Source organism: Eublepharis macularius, chromosome 9 (genome assembly GCF_028583425.1).
Source record: "Eublepharis macularius isolate TG4126 chromosome 9, MPM_Emac_v1.0, whole genome shotgun sequence".
NCBI lineage: Eukaryota > Metazoa > Chordata > Lepidosauria > Squamata > Eublepharidae > Eublepharis > Eublepharis macularius.
Window position 1 is genome coordinate 40877771 of NC_072798.1, and position 25541 is coordinate 40903311.

The window sequence follows — 25541 nt, forward strand, 5'->3', positions numbered from 1 at the left end:
CTTCCTGGTTCCACTTCAGTCTCTCATTGCCCTCAGCTGGTGGGCCTTCTGTGAGGTGTTTTTCCAGGTGCTTTTTCTTGAGATTATTCAGCCTTATTTTCCATTCAGCAAAGTTATTGTCCTCAAGAACAAAGACATGTGTTTCTTGATCCTTTATAGTGGCAGCTGTTATGTTTTATACTTTCTTTTTCTCTCTCCACAGTTTTGAGGTTCTACTTGGTTAATCAGAACTCAGATAGTATGTTCTGATAATTAACTTGGTGAGGCTAGGCGCATAACCATTATTGGGTTTTAGTTAAGGCACATTAACTAAACAAAGTGCACGCAGAAAGCTCTTTTCCAAGTTAGAGAAACAACTATTTATTTAGTTAAAGAAATATATTTACATAAGTTTAGTGGAGAGAAAGAACTAGTAACTGATCTAACTAGCTAGGATGGCTTTAGATTGAAAGTAGGCCATCTCTCTCAGGAGGAGACACCATGCTGCCTCTCCTAGTGCATTCAGGGAAGAAGAGAGAGAGAGAGAGGAGAGGGAGAGAAGGGAAGGAAGGAAGTTCCCCTGGCAGGAAGGAGACTGATAGCCTATCTGTCTAATTAACTCTATGGTTGTTGCCTTCCTTCTTCCCTGCTGGCAGTCCTAAAGGCCTGAGGAAGAGATATTGCCAGTCCCTTCTTCTAACAGGCAGCCCCACCAGCCTTCCTTCACTCTACTTGGGAGCAGCCCCAGCCACAATCCCAGGTGGATTGTGCCAACCACACAAGACCTGCGCCAGAGGCCCCCTCAGAAAATCATCCAGATGTTTGTTTACCCACTCCCCTGTGGAAGAGTCTTGTTGTTATTCCTCAGTGGGAGAGGGGGGAGGGGAAGCAGCAGTCATAGTCAAAGGGCAGGGCGTTTTCATGGATCCCTAAGATTTGTTCATGTTTTTTTTTCATTTTTATAACTCAAATGTTTAAGAAATATTAAAGGGACAACAATGTAAAGCACTATTCTCCACACTGACGCTCTGGCTGCAACACACCAAGCTTTCCGCACAGGGAAGCAGAGTGGGATAATTCAGCATAGGTATACTGCATTTGTACCAGGAGTTCCATGTAAGGTGAGGTAACAGGATCCACACTGCCAAAGCACCCTTTTGCTCCAGTGAAACAGATTTTAAAATTCCCTGTAAACCGCAGCAAAGAGAAATAGAGACCTTAAAAATTCCTTCCTCCCCTTTTTGGAAGACTTGTGAAATCATCTCCAGGAGAGTTGTTTCATTAACTGTATTCTCTCTTCATGGTTCTGTGTTTGAACAATGAAATTATTAAGTATCCATCTTTTAAATCTATCTGGAGAAGATGCTGGTTGTTTACTCAATTCACAGAACGTGGGAAGGAAAAAAAAACATTTTCCCAGCAGAGCTGACTGGTATTGCTGCCGGGAGAAGTATGACATCACCGCTGTAAAAGGAGAAACAGCGACATCTAGCAGTCATTGGCAACAACATAAGGAAATACTAGGAGATGCAGAGAGGGAAAGACAGAGCTGACGCTCTTACGTCACAAGTCAGTGGTGCCGATAGCAGACACTCGCGGACCCTGACAGACACAAACAGAACACGTGAAACCTGGAGACACGTGCAGCGCTAGGGAGGCAGTACACTGGACACAAAAAGTAAGTCACTTGAGTGTTCTCGTGTAGGATGTTATTATGTTTTGTTAGAACTTTTAAAATCATTTTAAAATCATTTCATAGTTGCACTTCTCTCTTGTTCTCCAAAAGATAACAAGAAGTGCCTAATGGGTGCTAGAGTGGCTGGAGTGATGGCTCATGTGGCTTCTCTGGTTTGATTCCACCCCCTCCACCAAGGAAGATGGCTGCTGAGTGACCTTTGGTCAGTCACATACTTTGAGCCTAACTTACCTCACGGGGTTGTTTTGAGGATGAACTCGAGGAGAAAAGAATGATGTATGCTGAGTTTGGGTCCCCATTGTAGAGAAAGGCAGGTCTCCCCCAATGCAGTTGTGCTAGCTGATCGACAAGCAGGACAACCTTGCAAAGTAGGCTAAGTCAATCCCCAGGAATGCCTTCCAGATCAAGCTTAATTGTAAATAAGTTACCATTTTTTCTCCACCTCACCCTAAAGTGTGAAGAAAGAAATTCTCCATGTGTGGCTGTGTATATTTCAGCAGTTCTGTTTTTCTCCTAGACCCTCCATGAAAGTAATTTTCCATCCTTGAGGGCTTGCTTAAAGGAATAATGTGGGAATGGAAAAGGCAGGAGGCAAATTCTTAAATTTAGTCAGTCCTTCTTATGGTATATTGTCGAAGGCTTTCACGGCTGGAGAACTATGGTTGTTGTGGGTTTTCTGGGCAATACAGCCCGGAAAACCCACAACAACCATCCTTCTTGTGGTAATTTAAATCTTGGATATTTTTCCAAAAAGCTACTTCAGGCAATTTGTTTACAATTTGTTCTTCTCAGTGATGCATGTGTGCTTGGGATACTTTGATAGGCATCCCTGAAAGGGCAGACAAAAGGGGCATTCTTTTTCTTGCTATTATTTTCTTAAAGTGAGGTAAAAATGGCCTGGGTCTTCTCGCCCCTTCAGAAGGTCAGTCATGCAGACATCCTCTTGCTACCATTCTCAGCTTCTGTATCATTTCCACCTCCCTACTGCCCCCAAAATAAGCAATATATCCCATGGATTTTACATAGATTATTCTAAGCATGTGCAGAGTAAATGAGTAACCACAGCCAGCTCCCTGACTTTCTGTGCTTATGAGGTTCCAGAACTAAGCCACACCTCTTGTTTTAAGGAATCAAAATTGCCAGCTGCTGAATATTGGGAAGTCTCCAAAAGGAACTAGTTATAACATGCCTTGTCTATACACCATGTATGCAAGGTCCTATGATTGTAGGATTCATTTCATTTATATCCACTTTTCTGTACAATAGACACTAGCATCAGGGCAACCCAGGTTCAGTTCCCCACTCTGCCACAGAAGCTTGCTGGTGTAAGGATCGGTCAAAGGAACCAGCTAAGGGGCTAATACGGGTAAGATAGCAAGAAAAGACGAACTTCCCTGTATTTGGAACCAAATTTATAAAGGATTCAACACCATTTTATATGCCCTAACCATTGGGCAACCAATTAATAATATCCTATATACAAAAACAATACAAATAACCAAGGACAATGCCTCTTATGGGACTTTAGGAGCTTGACAAAATAATATTGCTCCTTACAATAAACTGGAGCTTCACAATACACTGTAATTCCTTATAATTAGCACTTTAAGGGTCCATGTATTGGAATTGCACGATCGCACTACTCTACTGTTTGCATATTTATTAAACACTTTTGAATTTAAAGCTGTGAGCAGAAAATCAATGGTAGAGAACAGAGTACTATGCAAGACAGAACAATGGTATAGCACAATCCTGCATTTATGACGAGGCACAGATAAAGAACATGTTCTCTCTTTTGGAATCTTTTTTCCCCCTGACAAACACCCACAAAACACACATGAGGCCTATGCATGTGAAAGGTGAGCTCTCAAAATAGATTGGGAAGACACGACTTTGGGAAAGGGAAAACCTGAAAAAATTAGAACATGTGGAAGTGGCCATTCTTAGCCAGACTTACCTCGCAGGGTTGTTGCAAGGATGGAGAAGAGGAGAATGATGCAAACTGTCTTTGAGTCTACATTGGGGATGATATCATTTTATCGTGTTCATATTTTGGAACCAGCGCAATCTTTTTTCCCAGGAATCTCCAGGAATTTTCCAACCAAGAGTGGCAACTCTAGCAAGAGCTGCATTTCAAGCTGCTGCCCGCCCCTGAGATCTCTGGCATTGAATGTGTAGGCCTGGTGTGGGGTGCCGAGGAGAGTTTGGCCATCTGTCTGGTGTACCGGCTGCCTAGTGCGCCAGCAGATACTCTGTCGCGCTTGCTAGAGGTGGTAGCGGGGTGGGCCTTGGAGTTCTCCAGAGTATTGGTCTTGGGGGACTTCAGCGTCCACTCTGAAGATGCCTCCTCTGCGCAGGCTGCGGACCTGGTAGCTTCCGTGGCAGCACTGGAACTCTCCCAATTTGTATCGACCCCCACACACAGAGCGGGCCACACGCTAGACTTGATCTTCAGGATGGGGCTTGATGTGGATCTAGAGGCAATAGAACCAGTGCCATGGTCAGACCACTCAGTTTTGAGGGCTCGATGGGGAATGACACCCCCCCTTGCAAGGGCGGTGAGCTGATTTATGCTCGCCCGCGGAAACGTATGGATCCAATTGGTTTCCAGAATGCTCTGCAGGATCCTATGCTCCACGGCGGTTCGTTAGATGAGCTGGTGGAGGACTGGCAATGCCAGCTCTCCGAAGCCATCGATGAAACCGTTCTCCGTTGCCCTCTTTGCCCCCATGTAAGATGGGCTCCCTGGTATACGGAGGAGCTTCGAGAAAAGAAGCGGGAGCTAAGACGGCTTGAGCGAGTGTGGTGGCGATCTCACGACAAAGAGGCAAGCTCATCTTATAGGACGTTTATGAAAGCCTATGAGATGGCGGTGAAGGCTGTGAAGAAGGAGTTTTATAAGGCCTCCATCGCATCAGCTAGCTCACACCCAGCAAAATTGTTCAATGTGGTTCAGTAACTAGTCTCCCTCCCAGGGGGAAGGCCGCCAAATTCAGAATTCGGACATCAGCTGTGAGGCTTTTGGGAGCTTTTTTGCTGAAAATTTTTTGTCTCTCCGCTGTGACCTGCCAGCCACAGTTGATACAGTGAAGGAACTAGAGACCCCTTGGCCGTCTTTAGGGTCAATATTTGATCAGTTCAGTCCACTCTCCAGGGAAGAGATTGTCAGGACCCTGCAATCAGTTAGGCCCACCACGTGCCCCCTGGACCCATGCCCATCGTGGCTAGTAAAGGCCAGTGCCGATGGTCTGTGGTCCTCATTGGAAGCCATTGTTAACACATCCTTGGACACTGGGGTTTTTCCCGGGCTACTAAAGGAAGCCATGGTGAGACCTCTCCTGAAGAGACCATCACTGGACCCCACTGACCTGGTCAATTATCGCCCAGTCTTGAACCTCCCATTTCTGGGAAAGGTGATTGAGCAGGCGGCGGTGGGACAGATACAGGGTTTTCTGAATGATGTCTCAGCCCTAGATCCCTTTCAGTCCAGGTTCCGGCCAGGACATGGGATGGAGACGCTGCTGGTCGCCCTCATGGATGACCTTCGCAGACATCTGGACCGAGGTGGTTCAGCACTGCTGATATTATTGGATTTGTCAGCAGCGTTTGACACAGTCGATTACAATCTTCTGACTCACCGCCTCGCCGATGTGGGGATACGAGGGATTGCCTTACAGTGGCTTGTCTCTTTTCTCCACAGTTGGGGACAGAAGGTGGCGCTTGGGGAGAAATTGTCACCCCGTCACCCATTGGTGTGCAGTGTCCTGCAGGGGGCAATACTCTCCCCTTTACTGTTTAGCATCCCAGTTGGTGCGAAGTTTTGGGCTTGGGTGTCATCAATATGCAGATGACACCCAGCTGTATCTGATGATGGACGGCCGGGCCGGCTCAGCCCCAGACGTCCTGGAACATGCGTTTGCAGCCGTGACTGATTGGTTGAAACAGAATCGACTGAAACTGAACCCAACAAAGACGGAGGTCCTGTATTTGAGCAACGGAGGACTGGATTCGGGACTCTGGCTCCCGGCCCTCGATGGGGCACAGCTTATGCCAGTTCCAAAGGTTAAGAGCCTGGAGGTGATCCTAGATGCCTCCCTGAAAATGGAGGCACAGGTCACAGCGGTTGTCAGGTCTTCTTTTTTCCACCTGCGGCAGACCAGGCAATTTGTCCTTTACCTGTCTACCTGTGACTTAACTACAGTGATCCAGGCAATGGTCATTTCTAGGTTAGATTACTGTAACTTGCTCTACATGGGCCTACCCTTGAGCCTGACCTGAAGATTACAGCTGGTGCAAAATGCAGCAGCGCGCATCATTATGAAAGCACCAAATAGGGTGCATATTACACCAATATTGCGCCAGCTGCATTGGTTGCCAGTGGAGTATCGGATCAGGTTCAAGGTCTTGGTATTGACCTATAAGGCCCTGTGCGGACTGGGGCCAGTGTACCTGAGGGACCGTCTCTCCCCGTATATTCCCCAGAGGACCCTCTGATCGGGAGAAAAGAAACTGTTATCAGTCCCTGGCTCCAAAGAGGCCCACCTGGCCTCGACTAAAGCCAGAGCTTTCTCAGTCCTGGCTCCTACCTGGTGGAACGCTCTGTCTACTGAGACCAGGGCCCGGCAGGATCTACTATCTTTCCACCGGGCCTGTAAGACAGAGTTGTTCCGCCAGGCTTATGGCTGAGGCTGGGCCTCCGCTGGCTGGAGGTTACAACATCTACCCCCCTCCCTATGAGAGCTGCCCACCACTGTTCTTAAGCTGCTGCTGTGTTCAACTGTACTGTTACACTGTTAGTTATTAACTGTATTGCTGCCATCAAGAAAAAGAGTGCTGCTATTTTATATTTTTGTATGATGCTTTTAAATGTTATATATGGCATGTTTTAAATATTTTTAATGCTGTTATCCACCCTGAGCCCACTTGCGGGGAGGGCGGAATACAAATATGATAAAATAAAATAAATAAATAAAATACAGGTAACAGATGTATGAAAAATCTGCAATTAAAAACTCTAGCAAATCTGCAACAAAAACCTAACTAACTAACAGAACATATTCTGTGGTATATTCATACCCCAAACTAAATTCCAATGTAATTTGGGCTAGAAAAGTACCCAGGAAAACAAAAATGTTTGTGTTGGCAGAACACATTGAATTTTACAGAAGTCAAACACACAGGGCCTGGAAAACCACTTTCACATAATGCAGAAGGTTTATTTTGTGAAGAGCACGTGAAACCTGGAGACACGTGCAGCGCTAGGGACGCAGTACACTGGACACAAAAAGTAAGTCACTTGAGTGTTCTCGTGTAGGATGTTATTATGTTTTGTTAGAACTTTTAAAATCATTTTAAAATCATTTCATAGTTGCACTTCTCTCTTGTTCTCCAAAAGATAACAAGAAGTGCCTAATGGGTGCTAGAGTGGCTGGAGTGATGGCTCATGTGGCTTCTCTGGTTTGATTCCACCCCCTCCACCAAGGAAGATGGCTGCTGAGTGACCTTTGGTCAGTCACATACTTTGAGCCTAACTTACCTCACGGGGTTGTTTTGAGGATGAACTCGAGGAGAAAAGAATGATGTATGCTGAGTTTGGGTCCCCATTGTAGAGAAAGGCAGGTCTCCCCCAATGCAGTTGTGCTAGCTGATCGACAAGCAGGACAACCTTGCAAAGTAGGCTAAGTCAATCCCCAGGAATGCCTTCCAGATCAAGCTTAATTGTAAATAAGTTACCATTTTTTCTCCACCTCACCCTAAAGTGTGAAGAAAGAAATTCTCCATGTGTGGCTGTGTATATTTCAGCAGTTCTGTTTTTCTCCTAGACCCTCCATGAAAGTAATTTTCCATCCTTGAGGGCTTGCTTAAAGGAATAATGTGGGAATGGAAAAGGCAGGAGGCAAATTCTTAAATTTAGTCAGTCCTTCTTATGGTATATTGTCGAAGGCTTTCACGGCTGGAGAACTATGGTTGTTGTGGGTTTTCTGGGCAATACAGCCCGGAAAACCCACAACAACCATCCTTCTTGTGGTAATTTAAATCTTGGATATTTTTCCAAAAAGCTACTTCAGGCAATTTGTTTACAATTTGTTCTTCTCAGTGATGCATGTGTGCTTGGGATACTTTGATAGGCATCCCTGAAAGGGCAGACAAAAGGGGCATTCTTTTTCTGGCTATTATTTTCTTAAAGTGAGGTAAAAATGGCCTGGGTCGTCTCGCCTCTTCAGAAGGTCAGTCATGCAGACATCCTCTTGCTACCATTCTCAGCTTCTGTATCATTTCCACCTCCCTACTGCCCCCAAAATAAGCAATATATCCCATGGATTTTACATAGATTATTCTAAGCATGTGCAGAGTAAATGAGTAACCACAGCCAGCTCCCTGACTTTCTGTGCTTATGAGGTTCCAGAACTAAGCCACACCTCTTGTTTTAAGGAATCAAAATTGCCAGCTGCTGAATATTGGGAAGTCTCCAAAAGGAACTAGTTATAACATGCCTTGTCTATACACCATGTATGCAAGGTCCTATGATTGTAGGATTCATTTCATTTATATCCACTTTTCTGTACAATAGACACTAGCATCAGGGCAACCCAGGTTCAGTTCCCCACTCTGCCACAGAAGCTTGCTGGTGTAAGGATCGGTCAAAGGAACCAGCTAAGGGGCTAATACGGGTAAGATAGCAAGAAAAGACGAACTTCCCTGTATTTGGAACCAAATTTATAAAGGATTCAACACCATTTTATATGCCCTAACCATTGGGCAACCAATTAATAATATCCTATATACAAAAACAATACAAATAACCAAGGACAATGCCTCTTATGGGACTTTAGGAGCTTGACAAAATAATATTGCTCCTTACAATAAACTGGAGCTTCACAATACACTGTAATTCCTTATAATTAGCACTTTAAGGGTCCATGTATTGGAATTGCACGATCGCACTACTCTACTGTTTGCATATTTATTAAACACTTTTGAATTTAAAGCTGTGAGCAGAAAATCAATGGTAGAGAACAGAGTACTATGCAAGACAGAACAATGGTATAGCACAATCCTGCATTTATGACGAGGCACAGATAAAGAACATGTTCTCTCTTTTGGAATCTTTTTTCCCCCTGACAAACACCCACAAAACACACATGAGGCCTATGCATGTGAAAGGTGAGCTCTCAAAATAGATTGGGAAGACACGACTTTGGGAAAGGGAAAACCTGAAAAAATTAGAACATGTGGAAGTGGCCATTCTTAGCCAGACTTACCTCGCAGGGTTGTTGCAAGGATGGAGAAGAGGAGAATGATGCAAACTGTCTTTGAGTCTACATTGGGGATGATATCATTTTATCGTGTTCATATTTTGGAACCAGCGCAATCTTTTTTCCCAGGAATCTCCAGGAATTTTCCAACCAAGAGTGGCAACTCTAGCAAGAGCTGCATTTCAAGCTGCTGCCCGCCCCTGAGATCTCTGGCATTGAATGTGTAGGCCTGGTGTGGGGTGCCGAGGAGAGTTTGGCCATCTGTCTGGTGTACCGGCTGCCTAGTGCGCCAGCAGATACTCTGTCGCGCTTGCTAGAGGTGGTAGCGGGGTGGGCCTTGGAGTTCTCCAGAGTATTGGTCTTGGGGGACTTCAGCGTCCACTCTGAAGATGCCTCCTCTGCGCAGGCTGCGGACCTGGTAGCTTCCGTGGCAGCACTGGAACTCTCCCAATTTGTATCGACCCCCACACACAGAGCGGGCCACACGCTAGACTTGATCTTCAGGATGGGGCTTGATGTGGATCTAGAGGCAATAGAACCAGTGCCATGGTCAGACCACTCAGTTTTGAGGGCTCGATGGGGAATGACACCCCCCCCCTTGCAAGGGCGGTGAGCTGATTTATGCTCGCCCGCGGAAACGTATGGATCCAATTGGTTTCCAGAATGCTCTGCAGGATCCTATGCTCCACGGCGGTTCGTTAGATGAGCTGGTGGAGGACTGGCAATGCCAGCTCTCCGAAGCCATCGATGAAACCGTTCTCCGTTGCCCTCTTTGCCCCCATGTAAGATGGGCTCCCTGGTATACGGAGGAGCTTCGAGAAAAGAAGCGGGAGCTAAGACGGCTTGAGCGAGTGTGGTGGCGATCTCACGACAAAGAGGCAAGCTCATCTTATAGGACGTTTATGAAAGCCTATGAGATGGCGGTGAAGGCTGTGAAGAAGGAGTTTTATAAGGCCTCCATCGCATCAGCTAGCTCACACCCAGCAAAATTGTTCAATGTGGTTCAGTAACTAGTCTCCCTCCCAGGGGGAAGGCCGCCAAATTCAGAATTCGGACATCAGCTGTGAGGCTTTTGGGAGCTTTTTTGCTGAAAATTTTTTGTCTCTCCGCTGTGACCTGCCAGCCACAGTTGATACAGTGAAGGAACTAGAGACCCCTTGGCCGTCTTTAGGGTCAATATTTGATCAGTTCAGTCCACTCTCCAGGGAAGAGATTGTCAGGACCCTGCAATCAGTTAGGCCCACCACGTGCCCCCTGGACCCATGCCCATCGTGGCTAGTAAAGGCCAGTGCCGATGGTCTGTGGTCCTCATTGGAAGCCATTGTTAACACATCCTTGGACACTGGGGTTTTTCCCGGGCTACTAAAGGAAGCCATGGTGAGACCTCTCCTGAAGAGACCATCACTGGACCCCACTGACCTGGTCAATTATCGCCCAGTCTTGAACCTCCCATTTCTGGGAAAGGTGATTGAGCAGGCGGCGGTGGGACAGATACAGGGTTTTCTGAATGATGTCTCAGCCCTAGATCCCTTTCAGTCCAGGTTCCGGCCAGGACATGGGATGGAGACGCTGCTGGTCGCCCTCATGGATGACCTTCGCAGACATCTGGACCGAGGTGGTTCAGCGCTGCTGATATTATTGGATTTGTCAGCAGCGTTTGACACAGTCGATTACAATCTTCTGACTCACCGCCTCGCCGATGTGGGGATACGAGGGATTGCCTTACAGTGGCTTGTCTCTTTTCTCCACAGTTGGGGACAGAAGGTGGCGCTTGGGGAGAAATTGTCACCCCGTCACCCATTGGTGTGCAGGGTCCTGCAGGGGGCAATACTCTCCCCTTTACTGTTTAGCATCCCAGTTGGTGCAAAGTTTTGGGCTTGGGTGTCATCAATATGCAGATGACACCCAGCTGTATCTGATGATGGGCGGCCGGGCCGGCTCAGCCCCAGACGTCCTGGAACATGCGTTTGCAGCCGTGACTGATTGGTTGAAACAGAATCGACTGAAACTGAACCCAACAAAGACGGAGGTCCTGTATTTGAGCAACGGAGGACTGGATTCGGGACTCTGGCTCCCGGCCCTCGATGGGGCACAGCTTATGCCAGTTCCAAAGGTTAAGAGCCTGGAGGTGATCCTAGATGCCTCCCTGAAAATGGAGGCACAGGTCACAGCGGTTGTCAGGTCTTCTTTTTTCCACCTGCGGCAGACCAGGCAATTTGTCCTTTACCTGTCTACCTGTGACTTAACTACAGTGATCCAGGCAATGGTCATTTCTAGGTTAGATTACTGTAACTTGCTCTACATGGGCCTACCCTTGAGCCTGACCTGAAGATTACAGCTGGTGCAAAATGCAGCAGCGCGCATCATTATGAAAGCACCAAATAGGGTGCATATTACACCAATATTGCGCCAGCTGCATTGGTTGCCAGTGGAGTATCGGATCAGGTTCAAGGTCTTGGTATTGACCTATAAGGCCCTGTGCGGACTGGGGCCAGTGTACCTGAGGGACCGTCTCTCCCCGTATATTCCCCAGAGGACCCTCTGATCGGGAGAAAAGAAACTGTTATCAGTCCCTGGCTCCAAAGAGGCCCACCTGGCCTCGACTAAAGCCAGAGCTTTCTCAGTCCTGGCTCCTACCTGGTGGAACGCTCTGTCTACTGAGACCAGGGCCCGGCAGGATCTACTATCTTTCCACCGGGCCTGTAAGACAGAGTTGTTCCGCCAGGCTTATGGCTGAGGCTGGGCCTCCGCTGGCTGGAGGTTACAACATCTACCCCCCTCCCTATGAGAGCTGCCCACCACTGTTCTTAAGCTGCTGCTGTGTTCAACTGTACTGTTACACTGTTAGTTATTAACTGTATTGCTGCCATCAAGAAAAAGAGTGCTGCTATTTTATATTTTTGTATGATGCTTTTAAATGTTATATATGGCATGTTTTAAATATTTTTAATGCTGTTATCCACCCTGAGCCCACTTGCGGGGAGGGCGGAATACAAATATGATAAAATAAAATAAATAAATAAAATACAGGTAACAGATGTATGAAAAATCTGCAATTAAAAACTCTAGCAAATCTGCAACAAAAACCTAACTAACTAACAGAACATATTCTGTGGTATATTCATACCCCAAACTAAATTCCAATGTAATTTGGGCTAGAAAAGTACCCAGGAAAACAAAAATGTTTGTGTTGGCAGAACACATTGAATTTTACAGAAGTCAAACACACAGGGCCTGGAAAACCACTTTCACATAATGCAGAAGGTTTATTTTGTGAAGAGCACGTGAAACCTGGAGACACGTGCAGCGCTAGGGACGCAGTACACTGGACACAAAAAGTAAGTCACTTGAGTGTCCTCGTGTAGGATGTTATTATGTTTTGTTAGAACTTTTAAAATCATTTTAAAATCATTTCATAGTTGCACTTCTCTCTTGTTCTCCAAAAGATAACAAGAAGTGCCTAATGGGTGCTAGAGTGGCTGGAGTGATGGCTCATGTGGCTTCTCTGGTTTGATTCCACCCCCTCCACCAAGGAAGATGGCTGCTGAGTGACCTTTGGTCAGTCACATACTTTGAGCCTAACTTACCTCACGGGGTTGTTTTGAGGATGAACTCGAGGAGAAAAGAATGATGTATGCTGAGTTTGGGTCCCCATTGTAGAGAAAGGCAGGTCTCCCCCAATGCAGTTGTGCTAGCTGATCGACAAGCAGGACAACCTTGCAAAGTAGGCTAAGTCAATCCCCAGGAATGCCTTCCAGATCAAGCTTAATTGTAAATAAGTTACCATTTTTTCTCCACCTCACCCTAAAGTGTGAAGAAAGAAATTCTCCATGTGTGGCTGTGTATATTTCAGCAGTTCTGTTTTTCTCCTAGACCCTCCATGAAAGTAATTTTCCATCCTTGAGGGCTTGCTTAAAGGAATAATGTGGGAATGGAAAAGGCAGGAGGCAAATTCTTAAATTTAGTCAGTCCTTCTTATGGTATATTGTCGAAGGCTTTCACGGCTGGAGAACTATGGTTGTTGTGGGTTTTCTGGGCAATACAGCCCGGAAAACCCACAACAACCATCCTTCTTGTGGTAATTTAAATCTTGGATATTTTTCCAAAAAGCTACTTCAGGCAATTTGTTTACAATTTGTTCTTCTCAGTGATGCATGTGTGCTTGGGATACTTTGATAGGCATCCCTGAAAGGGCAGACAAAAGGGGCATTCTTTTTCTGGCTATTATTTTCTTAAAGTGAGGTAAAAATGGCCTGGGTCTTCTCGCCCCTTCAGAAGGTCAGTCATGCAGACATCCTCTTGCTACCATTCTCAGCTTCTGTATCATTTCCACCTCCCTACTGCCCCCAAAATAAGCAATATATCCCATGGATTTTACATAGATTATTCTAAGCATGTGCAGAGTAAATGAGTAACCACAGCCAGCTCCCTGACTTTCTGTGCTTATGAGGTTCCAGAACTAAGCCACACCTCTTGTTTTAAGGAATCAAAATTGCCAGCTGCTGAATATTGGGAAGTCTCCAAAAGGAACTAGTTATAACATGCCTTGTCTATACACCATGTATGCAAGGTCCTATGATTGTAGGATTCATTTCATTTATATCCACTTTTCTGTACAATAGACACTAGCATCAGGGCAACCCAGGTTCAGTTCCCCACTCTGCCACAGAAGCTTGCTGGTGTAAGGATCGGTCAAAGGAACCAGCTAAGGGGCTAATACGGGTAAGATAGCAAGAAAAGACGAACTTCCCTGTATTTGGAACCAAATTTATAAAGGATTCAACACCATTTTATATGCCCTAACCATTGGGCAACCAATTAATAATATCCTATATACAAAAACAATACAAATAACCAAGGACAATGCCTCTTATGGGACTTTAGGAGCTTGACAAAATAATATTGCTCCTTACAATAAACTGGAGCTTCACAATACACTGTAATTCCTTATAATTAGCACTTTAAGGGTCCATGTATTGGAATTGCACGATCGCACTACTCTACTGTTTGCATATTTATTAAACACTTTTGAATTTAAAGCTGTGAGCAGAAAATCAATGGTAGAGAACAGAGTACTATGCAAGACAGAACAATGGTATAGCACAATCCTGCATTTATGACGAGGCACAGATAAAGAACATGTTCTCTCTTTTGGAATCTTTTTTCCCCCTGACAAACACCCACAAAACACACATGAGGCCTATGCATGTGAAAGGTGAGCTCTCAAAATAGATTGGGAAGACACGACTTTGGGAAAGGGAAAACCTGAAAAAATTAGAACATGTGGAAGTGGCCATTCTTAGCCAGACTTACCTCGCAGGGTTGTTGCAAGGATGGAGAAGAGGAGAATGATGCAAACTGTCTTTGAGTCTACATTGGGGATGATATCATTTTATCGTGTTCATATTTTGGAACCAGCGCAATCTTTTTTCCCAGGAATCTCCAGGAATTTTCCAACCAAGAGTGGCAACTCTAGCAAGAGCTGCATTTCAAGCTGCTGCCCGCCCCTGAGATCTCTGGCATTGAATGTGTAGGCCTGGTGTGGGGTGCCGAGGAGAGTTTGGCCATCTGTCTGGTGTACCGGCTGCCTAGTGCGCCAGCAGATACTCTGTCGCGCTTGCTAGAGGTGGTAGCGGGGTGGGCCTTGGAGTTCTCCAGAGTATTGGTCTTGGGGGACTTCAGCGTCCACTCTGAAGATGCCTCCTCTGCGCAGGCTGCGGACCTGGTAGCTTCCGTGGCAGCACTGGAACTCTCCCAATTTGTATCGACCCCCACACACAGAGCGGGCCACACGCTAGACTTGATCTTCAGGATGGGGCTTGATGTGGATCTAGAGGCAATAGAACCAGTGCCATGGTCAGACCACTCAGTTTTGAGGGCTCGATGGGGAATGACACCCCCCCCCTTGCAAGGGCGGTGAGCTGATTTATGCTCGCCCGCGGAAACGTATGGATCCAATTGGTTTCCAGAATGCTCTGCAGGATCCTATGCTCCACGGCGGTTCGTTAGATGAGCTGGTGGAGGACTGGCAATGCCAGCTCTCCGAAGCCATCGATGAAACCGTTCTCCGTTGCCCTCTTTGCCCCCATGTAAGATGGGCTCCCTGGTATACGGAGGAGCTTCGAGAAAAGAAGCGGGAGCTAAGACGGCTTGAGCGAGTGTGGTGGCGATCTCACGACAAAGAGGCAAGCTCATCTTATAGGACGTTTATGAAAGCCTATGAGATGGCGGTGAAGGCTGTGAAGAAGGAGTTTTATAAGGCCTCCATCGCATCAGCTAGCTCACACCCAGCAAAATTGTTCAATGTGGTTCAGTAACTAGTCTCCCTCCCAGGGGGAAGGCCGCCAAATTCAGAATTCGGACATCAGCTGTGAGGCTTTTGGGAGCTTTTTTGCTGAAAATTTTTTGTCTCTCCGCTGTGACCTGCCAGCCACAGTTGATACAGTGAAGGAACTAGAGACCCCTTGGCCGTCTTTAGGGTCAATATTTGATCAGTTCAGTCCACTCTCCAGGGAAGAGATTGTCAGGACCCTGCAATCAGTTAGGCCCACCACGTGCCCCCTGGACCCATGCCCATCGTGGCTAGTAAAGGCCAGTGCCGATGGTCTGTGGTCCTCATTGGAAGCCATTGTTAACACATCCTTGGACACTGGGGTTTTTCCCGGGCTACTAAAGGAAGCCATGGTGAGACCTCTCCTGAAGAGACCATCACTGGACCCCACTGACCTGGTCAATTATCGCCCAGTCTTGAACCTCCCATTTCTGGAAAAGGTGATTGAGCAGGCGGCGGTGGGACAGATACAGGGTTTTCTGAATGATGTCTCAGCCCTAGATCCCTTTCAGTCCAGGTTCCGGCCAGGACATGGGATGGAGACGCTGCTGGTCGCCCTCATGGATGACCTTCGCAGACATCTGGACCGAGGTGGTTCAGCGCTGCTGATATTATTGGATTTGTCAGCAGCGTTTGACACAGTCGATTACAATCTTCTGACTCACCGCCTCGCCGATGTGGGGATACGAGGGATTGCCTTACAGTGGCTTGTCTCTTTTCTCCACAGTTGGGGACAGAAGGTGGCGCTTGGGGAGAAATTGTCATCCCGTCACCCATTGGTGTGCAGGGTCCTGCAGGGGGCAATACTCTTCCCTTTACTGTTTAGCATCCCAGTTGGTGCGAAGTTTTGGGCTTGGGTGTCATCAATATGCAGATGACACCCAGCTGTATCTGATGATGGACGGCCGGGCCGGCTCAGCCCCAGACGTCCTGGAACATGCGTTTGCAGCCGTGACTGATTGGTTGAAACAGAATCGACTGAAACTGAACCCAACAAAGACGGAGGTCCTGTATATGAGCAACGGAGGACTGGATTCGGGACTCTGGCTCCCGGCCCTCGATGGGGCACAGCTTATGCCAGTTCCAAAGGTTAAGAGCCTGGAGGTGATCCTAGATGCCTCCCTGAAAATGGAGGCACAGGTCACAGCGGTTGTCAGGTCTTCTTTTTTCCACCTGCGGCAGACCAGGCAATTTGTCCTTTACCTGTCTACCTGTGACTTAACTACAGTGATCCAGGCAATGGTCATTTCTAGGTTAGATTACTGTAACTTGCTCTACATGGGCCTACCCTTGAGCCTGACCTGAAGATTACAGCTGGTGCAAAATGCAGCAGCGCGCATCATTATGAAAGCACCAAATAGGGTGCATATTACACCAATATTGCGCCAGCTGCATTGGTTGCCAGTGGAGTATCGGATCAGGTTCAAGGTCTTGGTATTGACCTATAAGGCCCTGTGCGGACTGGGGCCAGTGTACCTGAGGGACCGTCTCTCCCCGTATATTCCCCAGAGGACCCTCTGATCGGGAGAAAAGAAACTGTTATCAGTCCCTGGCTCCAAAGAGGCCCACCTGGCCTCGACTAAAGCCAGAGCTTTCTCAGTCCTGGCTCCTACCTGGTGGAACGCTCTGTCTACTGAGACCAGGGCCCGGCAGGATCTACTATCTTTCCACCGGGCCTGTAAGACAGAGTTGTTCCGCCAGGCTTATGGCTGAGGCTGGGCCTCCGCTGGCTGGAGGTTACAACATCTACCCCCCTCCCTATGAGAGCTGCCCACCACTGTTCTTAAGCTGCTGCTGTGTTCAACTGTACTGTTACACTGTTAGTTATTAACTGTATTGCTGCCATCAAGAAAAAGAGTGCTGCTATTTTATATTTTTGTATGATGCTTTTAAATGTTATATATGGCATGTTTTAAATATTTTTAATGCTGTTATCCACCCTGAGCCCACTTGCGGGGAGGGCGGAATACAAATATGATAAAATAAAATAAATAAATAAAATACAGGTAACAGATGTATGAAAAATCTGCAATTAAAAACTCTAGCAAATCTGCAACAAAAACCTAACTAACTAACAGAACATATTCTGTGGTATATTCATACCCCAAACTAAATTCCAATGTAATTTGGGCTAGAAAAGTACCCAGGAAAACAAAAATGTTTGTGTTGGCAGAACACATTGAATTTTACAGAAGTCAAACACACAGGGCCTGGAAAACCACTTTCACATAATGCAGAAGGTTTATTTTGTGAAGAGTCATCTCTCTCCTTTTGGATATTGAAAAACTTAGAACAGTACTGCTCCTTTGTCATCATTTTCTGTATGTTCCCCGGAGACCACTTCGATCAGCGGATAAATGTTTACTGGTGGTCCCCAGCCCTAAGGAAGCCCGCCTCGCTTCAACCAGGGCCAGGGCTTTTTCAGTCCTGGCCCCAGCCTGGTGGAACACTCTGTCAACAGAGACCCGGGCCCGGCGGGACTTATTATCGTTCCGCCGGGCCTGTAAGACAGAGCTGTTCCGCCAGGCATTCAGTGGTTGAAGGGGGTGGTGCCATGTCGGCCTCCCCACTTTGGGGTGGGGGGGGTTCTCCCCACCATTGCACTTGGTTAATTTATTTCATTATTGTTTTGTATATTGATTTTAGTATTGTTGTTTCCCTGTTTTTATTGATTTTAAACTGTTCACTGCCCAGAGCCCCTGAGGATGGGTGGTATATAAATTGAAATATAAATAAAAATAAATAAAATAATTTTTTTTCAGTCTGAAACAGCAAAAACCATATTTCAAAATTTGCATTAAAGAGCATACATTTTAAAGGAAAACATCAAAAACAAATAATTTGTAACATTTTATCCTGGAAAATATTTCTATCCCCAAGAACATACCTCTGTGTGGTGAGGTAAATGTTCTCCAGGTTATCATAAAGGGTCATCATGTTGGGAACAGGGTCTGTATCCAGAATACATAAATACTTAGGTTTGTTATATGGAAGTGGGTAAAAAAAAACACTCAGCGATCTAAATCAATGTAGTTCTGGTGTTCTTTTTGCTTCTAGGTGCTTTTTTCACAAAGAAAATTGTAATTGGTAAATGGTTGTTCTTTGGGGACATTTTTTTTTGATATGCGGGTGAAAATGTCCTAAGAGTAAAAAGTTATACAGCCACTTCTCTATGCATTCTGCTTCCCCCCCCTCCAAATCACCATGAGGCTATCCTACCTGACTACTCACTTTTTATCCTCATGCCGGTGCACTGCTGACGACACTGGCCTCGAGGCCATGGAAAAGTACCCGCTTGACTCTAGAAGGGGGCCTGCTGAATCGACAGCCTAAGCACTCCTCCTCACGCTTCCCCTCAGCGTCCTCCTGCTCTGGCCTCAAGGCCACTATGAAGCATCCACTTGCGCTGGGAGGAGGCCTGCCGAATCAGTTTTCTAGAGCCAGTTGTATTTTTTCCCACAACAGGTGTTGTTTCTAGTAAGGCTATAATTCCCCAGCCTATGTCTATAAGGAATCCCATCATGCTGGGTATATATAATGGTACCCATATAAATTTATTGTTGTCTCATAAAGACCTTCCCTTTAATCCCAGAATCTTGTAAACAATGCATTTGGAAACATTATCTGCAACTGATTTGAATACAGTGAGAGCCAAGCTACAACTGATGCCTTACACAGGTTGGATGCTTGTCAGGTCACCTCAAGTTTTGATGGGAAATGTAGGTGTCCTGGTTTTACAGCTTGGCTCTCTATTACACCTACAAGACCAGGATGCCTACATTTCCCATCAAAACTTGAGGGAAGCTGACAAGTGTCCAACCTATGTCAGGCGTCACTTGTAGCTTGGCTCTTAGATAACCTTCCAGAAGCTAAGGCATTTAACTGAGGATTTCCTGAAGACATTTACAAGAAACCCACTCCAAGTATCTTTGTGAGTCTGACTGGCCAGTTAAGGAAAAATAGTTATGCAAATTTCGTATGACATTAGAAGGCCAAACTTGGAACTTGTAAAAAGATCTGTTTTTTCTTTATTCTAAGTTGTTCTTGGTGAGATACTTATGTCAAATGATTATTAAATAGCAGTATTTCGTTTCTAGGGAAACAACTGCCAGAACTAATACGGATTCCAAAAAGTGTGAAATTCTGTTCCACAAAATTAACAGACGCAGAATTTATGTTGTATGCATTGTGTTTTACTGTAATTTTGGTTCCCTAATGTGAGAATTTGAATAATTCATTCATCTATATCTTCATTATTTTAAAGATTAAGAACTATTTTCTCATTTAAAACAGTTTGAAATAAAGAAATTACAGATAAACAATCTCCCTCCATTATGAATCATGAACAGGCAGAGCAGTCATATGGCAGGAGCAATCACAGCTTTGCCACTAGTCAGTAATCAAAGTGCTTGAGTCTCAGTGAGAAAGGCGGACTATACATGACATATACATAAATGCTTATATGGGGGCTGAGAGATGACAGTGTCTGGTAATGGTGTACCATGATTGATGGGGGAAAGGAACCAATCAGCAGACAGGAACAGGACCTCCCCCAGCACCACACAACACCGCCCTCAGATATATGGAGAATGTGACTTCCGGTTCGGGATCCATGAAGATCTAAAGCAGCTCTAAGAGCTGAGCTGTCCGTGCCGCTGTTTGTGGAGGCTGGAGGGGCACAGATTGCCCGCGGCCCCCTGTTCTCAGGCGGAGAACAGGCAAGTACGCACTGCATCTGAGGGTGCGTCAATCTCGGGTGGTGGGGGGCTCTAAGCAACGAGCTCCCTCCCGCCCTGGAGGTCCCACCCGAAGACAGGTTTGCCAAGATCTCTGCAGCGGCTCAGGAGTCAATTGTATTGGCATAAGACCTGCATGCCCGAGCTTCGTTAAGCAGCAAGGGAAACGGATTCGTTTGATTAAAAGAAGCAGCGATTACAACCCAAGAAAAGACGTTTAAGAAGGTAAAGATTGCTATCTCTCAAACCGGGACAGATTTAAGCAAGTAATAAAGTTTAAAACTGGACTTAAAAACTGCAACAGACTGATTAAGTGAAGGGGAAGATTCCGGCAAGGGAAAATTTAAAAAGTGACATTTTAAACAGTAGTTAAGGCAGAAAATTGGATATTGTTTACATACCTGAAGTGGGAAGAGATACTGGACTGTGGGAAAGCTTGAATATCGCGAGAACTGCTGCAAACATTAAAGAAACAGGAAGTACGTCAGGACCATAAAGAGACTGGCAAGAGGCGCTCTGTGTTAATACAGGAAGTGGAAGTTCGCCATTTCGGAGAAGGGCAAAGTTTTGGCTTCATGGAAACAGGAAGTAGGACATCTTGGAAGAAGGTAAGGCCATTTGCTTCAAGTTAAAACCATAGAGAAAAAACGCCCGACATTTTGGACTGAGCAAAACAACTTTTAACAAAAACTGAGTAAATTGGGACTTTTTAAAGCAATTGGAAGTAATAAATCAGCGCCACGGATTTAAGGAAAAGGGCAGACTCGTGGGAGTGTGGTAAATCTAGCCCCACGATGTCGAAGAAGGAGTGGCAAGCTGCGATGGAGAATCTGGATAAAAAAGTTTCTGAAGTTACAGAAGGCAATAAAGAGCTCAAAGGTATGATACAGGAGATGGCAAAAGACTTTAGAGACTTTAAAGAGACACTTAAATCGGAAATGGCAGATCTGGTAAAAGATGTATCAGATACGCAGCAGAGAGTGAAGGTACGATGGATCTGCAGAGGACAGAGATGAGAGGACTGAAAGCGAGAGTGACCATCGCGGAAAGTAAACAAATGGAAAAACAGCTAAGATTTCGTTCGATCCCGGAAACAGAGGAAAAGACCTCCTGAGAGCAGATTACAGAAATTTTGGCAGAGTACCTGGGGAAGGAGGAAGAGGAAATTGCAGCTCTCCTAGACGTGGTGTATAGAATTAATTCAAAATTTGCGTCTCAGAGGAAGTTACCAAGGGATATGATTGTGCAATTTACGACAAGAAATACAAGAGAACTAATTGTGACCAAACAGTTTCAGGATCCACTAGAAGTTGATGGAAAGGCGGTAAGAATTATGAAGGAACTGCCTAGATCGGTATTGTTGGAAAGAAAGAAATACAGAGAGCTAGTCAGGATGTTAAAAGAAATGAAAGTAAAATACCGATGGGAAATACCAGAGGGACTGACATTTGAGTTTGATGGAGTAAGAAAGAGCATCAGATCTGGCCAGGAAATGGAGGATTTTATTAGTAAAAATGAAAAGGACTTACCAAAACCCACAAAACCTTGATCATGGAGTGTAAAATTATATCTTGGAATGTAAATGGACTAAACTCACCTTGTAAACGTAAGGTTATTTTCCACTGGCTTGTAAAACAGAAATGTAAAATTGTATGCCTACAAGAGACACATATTAGAAAGCAAGATGTAAAATATTTGAAAATGGCAAAACTTGGAAAAGAATTTATAGCTGCCTCCAAACAGAAAAAGAGGGGTGTTGTGTTGTATATAAAGGAGGAACTACAGCCTAAAGTGGTGTTCAGTGATGTTGAAGCTCGATATTTGGCGGTGGAAATAATTTGGAATTCAAAAAAGACATTGGTGATTGGAATTTATGCGGACTTACAAAAACAGTTAGATGAACTGTCTTATGACCAAATAATATTGGCAGGCGATTTTAATGGAGTTACAAACTTGGAGGAAGACAAGAAATCTAAGACTACACAAAAAAAAGAGGACTATTACCAAAGTCATTTTTTGCAATCATGAAACAGGAAAGTTTAGAGGATGTATGGAGGAGACAGTATCCCAAGAATAGACAATATACATATTACTCTGCAAGACACTCTACACTATCAAGAATTGATATGATCTGGGCCTCCAAAGAACTGTCGCTCTGAACTAAAGAGGTGGAAATAATGCCAAAGGTAGGCTCAGATCATAATCCAATTGTGTGGAAATTTGGTAAGAATACTAAAAGAAGAGGATGGAGAATAAATGAAGACCTGTTACAAACGGAAGAGAATATTGCGTTGCTGCGAAGAGAGACCAAGTTCTTTTTGCAATACAATTTGAATAAAGAAGTATCGACAAATAAAGTTTGGGACACATATAAGGCCGTGATCAGAGGGATACTAATGGACTTGAATGCGAGAGACAGGAGGAAAAAGGAGGAGGAAAGACAAGAAATTATGGAAAAAATTAAAGCCAAAGAGATTCAGCTCAAAAAGAGACCAGGCAAAAAGAAAATATATCAGGATATAAAAATATTGCAAGAACAGTTATCGGCAATGAACAATAAAGAATTGGAGTGGAATTTAAAGAGGATGAATCAGAGGTCGTTTGAAGGTGCAAATAAACCTGGGAAATATTTGGCATGGCAACTAAAAAAGAGGAAGGAGAAGAAAATTATCAGTACGATACGAGAAGATGATAAGCTATTAAGTGATCAAGTCGCCATTAGTAGAGCCTTTTTTAAATTTTATGCAAAATTATACCAAAAAAAAGAGGTGAACAAAGATTCAATAGCGGAATATTTAGATAGGATGAAACTTCCGACACTCTCTGAAGAATGGAAAGAGAAATTGAATAAGGAAGTGACAGAAGAAGAAATAAAAGAAGCTATTCAATCAACGAAATTGGGGAAGGCGCCAGGCCCGAATGGACTAACGGCAAAATTTTATAAAATAATGGGCCAAGAATTGGCACCTCTCCTGAAAGAGGTGATGAATGGTGCTATGCAGGATCAAGAGATTCCTGATTCTTGGAAGGAGGCTAACATATCATTGATTCCAAAAGAAGGACAAGATTTGACTAATGTTAAAAATTATAGACCAATTTCATTGTTGAACAATGATTATAAAATATTTGCAAAGGGGTTGGCGGAAAGAATTAAAGGATGGATGTCGGAATTCATTGCAGATGAACAAGCGGGATTTTTACCTAATAGACAAATTAAAGACAATCTGAGAACAGTAATAAATGCTATTGAATATTATGATAAGCATTGTGATAAGGAGGTTGGTTTCTTTTCCGTAGATGCAGAAAAAGCATTTGACAATCTGAACTGGGACTTTATGTTCGCCACCATGGAAAAGCTGCAAATGGGACTTCCGGTTTGGGATCCATGGAGGTCTAACGCAGCTCTATTTGCGGAGCTGACCGGACTGCTGTTTTAAGCCCGCGGCCGACTGCTCTCAGGCGGAGAGCAGGCAAAGAACGCTCAAGACCCTAGGGTGAGTTAGATCTTGGACGAGGGGGGGCTCTGCGTAACGGGTCCCCTCCCGATCCTTGAGGTCCCACCTTGCGACGGGTCGGCTACAATCTCTGCGGCAGTTTTGGGGCCAATTCGGTTGGCATAAGACCTACATACCCAAGCTTCGATTGGGGGAAGAAGTGGAAAGGAGAACTTGAAATCGAAACAGCGATTACAACCCGAGGAAAGTGAAGGGAAGGTAAAGATCACTATCTTCCGATACGGGACAGATTGATAAAAACAGAGAGGAAAAAAAGTAGATTTTTAAACTGCAACAGACTAGCGAAAAGGAGGGGAAGCTTCGGCAGGAGTTGTATTTGAAAAGAGACTAAGTTTAAAGAAGTTATTAAAGAAATCGGACTATTGTTTTGAATACCTGTGGCTTTGGAGCTGTGAGAAAAAGACACCATCGCGAGATCTGCTGTGGGAAGACGGGAGACAGGAAGTGCGTAACAACAATAGAGCGGCTGGAGAGAAGCGGCCCTTGTTGGAGGGCAGGAAGAAGGGAATCGCCATCTTTGAGAGGGGAAGGGTCGCGGCCTCAGCGGAAAAGGAAGTAGGCCATATTGGATTATAAAATCATAGAGAGACCATAGAGAAAAGACGCCCGACATTTTGGACCCTTTAAAATCAATTTATGCAAGAAGACCGGGACATTTGAAATAAAAATGGTACTAAAGTTAACGCCACGGAGCTAAGGAAGAGAGCGGACTCGTGGGAGCGAGCCAAAGCAAGCCCCACGATGTCGAAAAAAGAGTGGCAATCGGCAATAGAAAACCTGGATAAAAAACTTTTGGAGGTGATTAAAGAATTTAAAGACATGAAATTGGAGTTGATCAAAGAGGTTAAACAGACAGTAAAATCGGAGCTGTCAGAAGTAAAATCGGAGCTGTCAGAAGTGAAGAAAGGTATGGAAACAATACAAAGTGAATTACAAGGGACGCAGCAGAGAGTTAAAACAGTAGAAGGAGCGATGGAGAACTTAGCAGATACGCAACAAACAGAAATGAGGCTGATGAGGGGAAGGATGGCGGTTGCGGAAAGTAGACATATGGAGAAGCAGCTGAGATTTCGCGGCCTGCCGGAAATGGAAGGAAAGACAGCGCAAGAACAGATGACGGAGGTGTTAGCTGAATACCTGGGGAAGGAGGAGGAGGATGTTGTGGCTATCCTAGATGTGGCATATCGTGTGAATTCGAGAATTGCAACCCAGAGGAAACTACCAAGAGACGTGATTGTACAATTTACAACAAGAAACATGAAAGAGAAGATTGTGACTAAACAGTTTCAAGATCCATTGGAGATCGATGGCAAGACAATCATTATAATGAAGGAACTACCCAGATCAGTGTTACTAGATCGGAAAAAATATAAAGCGCTAATCCAGATGTTGAAGGACATGAAAATCAGGTACAGATGGGAGCTTCCAGAGGGTTTGTCCTTCGAATTTGGAGGTGCCAAAAAGCGTATCAGATCTGAGCGGGAGATGGAGCGATTTATAAGGGACAATGAAACAGACTTACCAACAAGATTATGAATATGGAGTGTAAAGTATTATCTTGGAATGTAAATGGACTAAACTCACCGAATAAGAGGAAAAATATTTTTCACTGGCTATTAAAACAAAAATGTGATATTGTTTGTTTGCAAGAGACTCATATTCGAAAACAAGATGTAAAATATTTAAAACTGGGAAAATTGGGCAAGGACTTTGTAGCGGCCTCAAGTAAGAAAAAAAGAGGAGTGGTGTTGTATGTAAAAGAGGAGCTACAACCAAAATTCATAATGAAAGATGTGGAAGCCAGATTTGTAGCAGTGGAATGTACTTGGAACCTAAAGAGAGTGTTGGTAGTCGGAATCTACGCACCTAATGGTGCAAAAGAGAGCTTCTTTGAGGATTTGAAGAAGCATTTAGACGATCTTTCATATGATCAGATAATTCTTGCTGGAGACTTCAATGGAGTGACAGATTTGGAACTGGATAAAAAGACTACAATGGCACAAAAGAAAAGAGGACTATTACCAAAGC

The 25541-nt window shown here is 44.9% G+C and overlaps 1 protein-coding gene across 2 annotated transcripts in view; it reads left to right on the forward strand.

The window, feature by feature from the left end:
- Positions 1–1554: 1554 nt before the first annotated feature.
- The window catches only part of LOC129335279 (cytochrome P450 2D14-like), a 69970-nt gene continuing 45983 nt past the window's right edge, over positions 1555–25541 (forward strand). Inside the window, exon 1 of one of the 2 annotated variants that reach the window (XM_054987712.1) lies at positions 1555–1657. The gene's annotated coding sequence lies outside the window, so the exon portion shown is untranslated. The remainder of the gene's footprint in view (positions 1658–25541) is intronic. The other variant, XM_054987711.1, reaches the window with a different exon arrangement.